This window comes from Triticum urartu, chromosome 7A, assembly GCF_056163025.1.
Source record: "Triticum urartu cultivar PI428250 chromosome 7A, HENAU_Tu73, whole genome shotgun sequence".
NCBI classification, from domain to species: Eukaryota; Viridiplantae; Streptophyta; class Magnoliopsida; order Poales; family Poaceae; genus Triticum; species Triticum urartu.
In genome coordinates, this window is record NC_141879.1 from 660,842,628 (window position 1) to 660,849,183 (window position 6,556).

General features: G+C 42.4%; 1 pseudogene; it reads left to right on the plus strand.

The window, feature by feature from the left end:
- The first annotated feature begins 2,180 nt into the window (after positions 1–2,180).
- Positions 2,181–4,272, plus strand: LOC147961171 (protein FAR1-RELATED SEQUENCE 5-like; annotated as a pseudogene).
- Positions 4,273–6,556: the final 2,284 nt, after the last annotated feature.

Below are 6,556 nucleotides of genomic sequence, written 5' to 3' on the forward strand. Positions count from 1 at the left end.
GGCTACATCTTCCCAGGTATGTGCGTTCAAAATATATATTTGTGCAAGCTCATGTATGTGCTATTTTTGCTTTTTGAAAGTCAAATTTATGTGTGCCCAAGCTCATATGTGCTGTTTTTGGTATCCAAATGTCAAATATATGTTTGTGCAAGCTCATGTGTGTTGTTTTTTTGGTGTTCAAATCTCAAATATATGTTTGTGCAAGCTCATGCGTGTGCTGTTTTTGCTATCCAAAAGTCAAATATATGTGTATCCAAGCTCATGTGTGTGTTGTTGTTGTGTGCTAGGCAATGGAGCATGATAAGCAAGTGGAGGAGGATCATGAAGATGTGGAAGAGGATGAGGAGGAGGACGAGGAAGAGCAAGATACTTTGTTTGAGGTGCCGTCTGGGGTTGGTGACAAATCAGATTTAGATGAATTTGCGGATAGTGAAAATTTCTTTGTTTCGCTATCAATATTTGATGTTTTTGCTGTGTAAAGTTCAAAGGATGTGCTGTCCAAAATTCAATAGAAATGCTGCCCAATTCTTTCTCTCATATTTGTTCCATTGTTACAATTTTTATAGAAGAATTCATAGAAGAAAGTCTATTTTTCATTACTATGACCATTTCTTAAAACAATATATTGCTGGATGTTTCATTTTAAGCAGTATAAACTGTTTTTCTTTCAAAATATGAGTTTAATTGCTGCAAAACAATTAAGATTGTGGACTATATACAGAGGTTCTGTCTTCTGTAAGTAAAAATGAAGACTGGGGGCAGCTGGCTTTCGAGCCGGCTCAGTCTGAGCCGAGCCAAATCCAAAACGAGCCGAGCCGCTTGAAGTAGGCTCGTTGGCTGAGCGAGCCGAGCTGAGCCGAGCCGCTCCAGAGCGAGCCAAAGCCAGGCTCGGATCAAGCTCGGCTCGGCTCGTGTCCAGCCCTACATGTGGTATTACTTATGGATTCACATAATTACAGGTGCTTGCGGTCAAAATCTACCATCGTGAAAGTGCAAACCATGGTGTAAAGTTTAATATGACACATGGCTATTCATTATTGAAAAATATCCTGCAGCTATCTTCACCCTCTGAACTTGTCTAAAGCACCAACTATGAAGATGACACCTATAAACTTTGAGCTGTTTTACGGTGATTGGGTTAGTACTCAGAGTACTTAGCAGTACTTACATGTCTGATCACGTCTAATTTTTATTAGGCGTCAGATCTTGCGGGGAATTTTAATTGATTAAATTTAATATGTTAATTGCGATAAGGGCATAATGGTCCAGGGGGAAATATCTTTTCTTGAACCGATCACCTGAGGACCAGATCCATGTCTACTCGATCCAGTTCAGAATCCTCCTCCGATCTATTCGTCGCCGCTCGCCGCTCCTGACCTTCTCCGTCCTCAACCTGCCCGGCGAGAGGAATAAATTCATCGTCCTCGTCCTCCACCCAACCAACCCCAGCCCCCCATGCCATCACCGAAGAAAAAGAAGGCCGGATCTGCGCCGGCTGAATCGGCGGCGACCGCGTGGGAGATTCCATCTCTTCGCGCGTACCATCCTTAAGGTATGAATTCGGCTTGGCGTTCTACTCGTTCTCTTGGCCGTTGCGCCCCTCCACCGTGCATGCAGTACAACCTCAACCCCACAAGATCCGGGTACGGACTAGAACAACGAATGGAAAGCTTCATCGTGGCATAGTTTCTCTTGAGCTAATCGCATCATGTTTGTTTAAGTAAGATGTTGACGTTTGAGATGAGATATACTAAAGGAAGATGGGATACTGGTTCCATAGTTCACTTAATTTAGTTTATTAAAGTCATCATCACTTTAGGTTTGCATAGCGCATGAAATATAGTTTAAAGGAAGATGAGATACTACTTGTTGGACGTTGATGATTGGTTTCCCTCACATGTCAAACCAGCAAAGTCTTTTCCATGCACTTGTCTTTGCCTATGAGCTATTTTACACCTGCAACATTGATAAACAGAAAGATGTTGATGATTGGTTTCCCTCACATGTCATATGCAGGAAGACATGGCGTATGCAAGTGATGAGAGTATGTTCGAGTATGTAATGTTGTCAGCAAGATGTTTGATAGTGAGGCTGAAGGCTATGAATTCTACAACAAATATGCTCTTGAAAAAGGTATTAGTGTGAGGAAAAGCTACGTTGAGTGGGATGGATCCAACAAATACATAATTTTAAGGAAAATTGTGTGTAGTCGTCAAGGGTTTCGCGAAGATAAGCACATGAAAAGAAAGATGGAAGATAGAAAAAGGAGGCCACGAAGTTTAACTCGTGTTGGGTGTAATGCTAAATTGGTCATTACGAGACAGGAGGAAACCGGTCGGTGGTTTGTCAAGGATTTCATCGATGAGCACAGCCATCCTCTAGCCCCACGGGATCTTTCTTGTCTGCTGCGTTCGCACAGACGAATTAGCGATGAGCAGAAAGCGGACATTGCGGACATGGAAAAATGTGGGATCCGCAAATACCGTATTATGGATATTTTGTGCTTTCAATACGGTGGATTTGATAAGGTTGGATGCATAAAGAGGGGCGTTTATAATTTCTGCCATGCTAATAAGCAGGAGACAATCAGTGCCGGTGATGCTAAAACGGTGATCATGCACATGATGGCGAGGCGAGAGCGAGATGTGGATTTTTTCTTCAAGTACTTGGTAGACGAGCATGGCCATCTGAAGGGACTGTTCTGGGCTGATAGTCAATCGCGACTTGACTACGAGGCTTTCGGAGACGTCATTGTTTTCAATAGCACATACAGAACCAACAAATACAATCTGCCATTCGTGCCTTTTGTCGGGTTGAATCACCACCGCAGCACCGTTATATTTGGCTGTGGTATAATTTCTCATGAAACAAGCCAGGCATACGAGTGGATGTTGCGGACCTTTTCTGATTGCATGGCACAGAAGCATCCGATATCTGTGATCACAGATGGGGGCCTTGCAATGCAGAGAGCAATAAGGGTGGTCTGGCCAGACTCAAACCATAGACTATGTATATGGCACATTCAGTAGAACATTGTACGCCATCTGCATGATGACGACGTAAAGGAGGAATTCAGATCTTTCATTTATGATACTTCTTCCATTGAAGAGCATGAGATAAAATGGATACAATTCTTACAACGGAATAAAGTAACCAGTGAGGAGTCTTGGCTGCATCAGATGTATCAGATGAGAAAGTTGTGGTGTGCTCCATATCTTGAGGGGCGTTGTTTCCTAGGATTGAGCAGCAATCAGAGGAGTGAGAGCTTGAACTCTGTGCTACATACGCATCTTGAGGGTAAGATGTCGTTGTTTGAAATGCTAGAGCACTATGAGCATTGCCTTGCGTCGCGACGGATTAACGAAGCTCTCCATGACGTCAAAGCCTTGCAGTCCGTTCCATTTACAGAGGAAAATGCTTCGCCGCTTGAGAAACACGCCGCAACAGTTTTCACACCTAGTGTCTTTAAGATGGTCTTATGGAGCATAGATGCTGTCAGCAAATGTCAGATTAGAGAGATACTAGGTGGATCAGAAGATTCCACCTATGTTGTGTCCAAGCAGGAAAGAATGGATAAAAAGTTTGGAGTGCGCATTGAAGAGCAAGGAGGTCTTTTGCACAGGGTGAGTTGTTCTTGCCGTAAGCTGGAATGCGCAGGCACACCATGTTCCCACATTTTTTACATATTGGGGATTTTAAAACAAACAATTCTGCCTGGTTGTTGCATTCCCACTAGGTGGACTATGAATGCAAAATGTGCATATGCACCTACCAGAAAAAACCAGATGTATGACTATTCGGTAAGCCTGCAGAGGTACCGCGAGTTGCGGAATTGTAGTCACGCCGCAAGTTTCCAGGCATGCCACTCTGATGAGGACTATCACCGTCTAAAGATGCTTTTGCAAGCACAACATCATGGCAAGCAATCAAGTTTTGAACAAGCTGACAGCAAGGAGTCAACTAATGCTCAGCATAACAGCATTAGGTTTGGCCCGCTGATGCCGCACTCGCAGAAAGTTGATAAGGTTCTGGATCCCGTGCATGTGCCAGGACGAGGTGCACCGAAGAAAAGGCTGCAGGAAAAGACAAAGAAGTCAAGATCACAGAATATCTGTGGCTATTGCAAGAAACCAGGTCACAATCGACGTAAATGCGCTAAATTGCTAGAGGTACGAAATATGTTCATATTTTTTTTGCATGTGTTTTACTCGTAATTGATGTCCATGTGATTTATTGTATTCTTCTATGTAGGATCTCGAGGCTGAACTGTGATATCTACATACAGCATGAACCGACGATGAGCCAGAGAAAGTCGTGTGCCATTCAGCTTTGTGTGACGTGGTCTTTACATTCTATTTCATCGTGACAGTAATTTAGTGAAGTGCGGTTGTACTGCCATGTTACTGTATTAGTTCGACATCTTTCGTTTCCATTTTCTGTGTGTATCATTTGATGTCCAACTTTAAGAATGATGATGTATTTCGACAAATTGGGCACTATGATTCTTCACCCTTACTATGGTTGTCATGCATATTCATAATCATCATGCATATTCTTCATTTACAGAGCAATAATGACTGACGTATTTTTTAAATAAGCGGGGCCCACTGGGGTGTGTTTGGAAATCTTTGAAAAACCTCCATGCACGTTCATCTTCGCTGCATGCAAATCGGGCGGCGGCCGCTATGCCAGTAGCTGTCAAGGCCTTGATGAATCACTATTCACATGCAGGTCCCCGACTCTTGCATGCAGGTCCCCTTGAGGCATAGACCGATGTTTTCAGCAGTCAGTCTAGAGGGCATTATAAATTCAAAAAAAATACAAAAACTTGGAAACCAAGTTTTGTTTGTGGAAGAGATCATGTGCGCCAAAACTGAGGTGATTTGGAGGTGGTCGAAAAAATGCCCGCATTCCCGGAGGGACCATTTGGTCTAACTTAAGCCAGTTTTTGAAAAAACGTGAATTTTTCCACCACCTCCAAATCACCCAAATTTTCTTGTACATGGTCACCCACATGTGCAAAACATGTGTATGCAAGAAAATTTTGAAAAAAATTATTTTACAATGCCCCCTTGAGTCATAGACCGATGTTTTCAGCAGTCAGTCTAGAGGGCATTATAAATTCAAAAAAATTCAAAAAAATACAAAAACTTGGAAACCTAGTTTTGTTTGTGGAAGAGATCATGTGTGCCAAAACTGAGGTGATTTGGAGGTGGTCGAAAAAATGCCCGCATTCCCGGAGGGACCATTTGGTCTTTTAACTTAAGCCAGTTTTTGAAAAAACGTGAATTTTTCCACCACCTCCAAATCACCCAAATTTTCTTGTACATGGTCACCCACGTGTGCAAAACATGTGTATGCAAGAAAATTTTAAAAAAAATTATTTTACAATGCCCCCTTGAGGCATAGACCGATGTTTTCAGCAGTCAGTCTAGAGGGCATTATAAATTCAAAAAAATTCAAAAAAATACAAAAACTTGGAAACCTAGTTTTGTTTGTGGAAGAGATCATGTGTGCCAAAACTGAGGTGATTTGGAGGTGGTCGAAAAAATGCACATTTCTGATATTTTCACAGGTTACAAAATATATTATTGGACAGAATATAGACAACACCACACAGCAACAACACATTCATCCAATACAATAGAAGATAGCTCTCCGAATACAATCCATCATATTAGTCTCCGAATTCAAAAGACCGAACAAAGATAGAACATTACAAGTCTCAAGACCGCGAGTAGCGAGTTTGTCTTCACATTACAAGTCGATATCGATCATCTAAACTACCATCACATAGAAGAGAGTTGCGGTCATCACGATGACCATCATCGCAATGAAACTGGTCTTCATCCGGTTCCTCCAACGCTCCCTCCTCTCTCCCGCTAGATAGCGGGCATATCTAGATTCCGCCTCCGCCCTAGTGGTGTACCCTTTGTAACTGTTAGCGCTGAAATGGTGAACCTGTCTCCGACACTCCTCCCAGTCGTCGTAGACTCCGGGAACCTTACCCTTGTACACGACATACGACGGCATCTCTATGCACAAGCCAAACAACAGACAATACATAAGCAATAAATAAGTATGCAACAAAAGGATCGGAAGAGAAAAGCAAGACATTAATAGCACAATTCATGGTCCTAGTAATAAATACTATCGATTACATCTAAGTTGAACGACTGTCCAAACCAAAGAGACATACAATTCATTAAAGTTTAATTACAACATGAGCCAATCAATGTTTCAGAACTACACATAGCATCACTACTTTCGACTCAACTTGTGGGACCGGAGCATGGATGAAGCCGCCGTTTGTCCTGATGGTCATGAAATCGCGGGCGTTGTCAGCCTGCATTTGTAGCGTTGTGTCTATCTCACTGCACAGAACACGGAATGTTAGAAGAAATAAAGAACGATCGATGGATGCATTTTTTCCTGTTTTGGCTGATGTTGTTTTGGTGCTGTTTTCGTGCCATTTAGGATGGCTGCAGTGGCTTTTTGGTGCCATTTTTGATCTCTTAATATGGTTGCAGTGAGAGCAAAATATGGCTGTTATTTT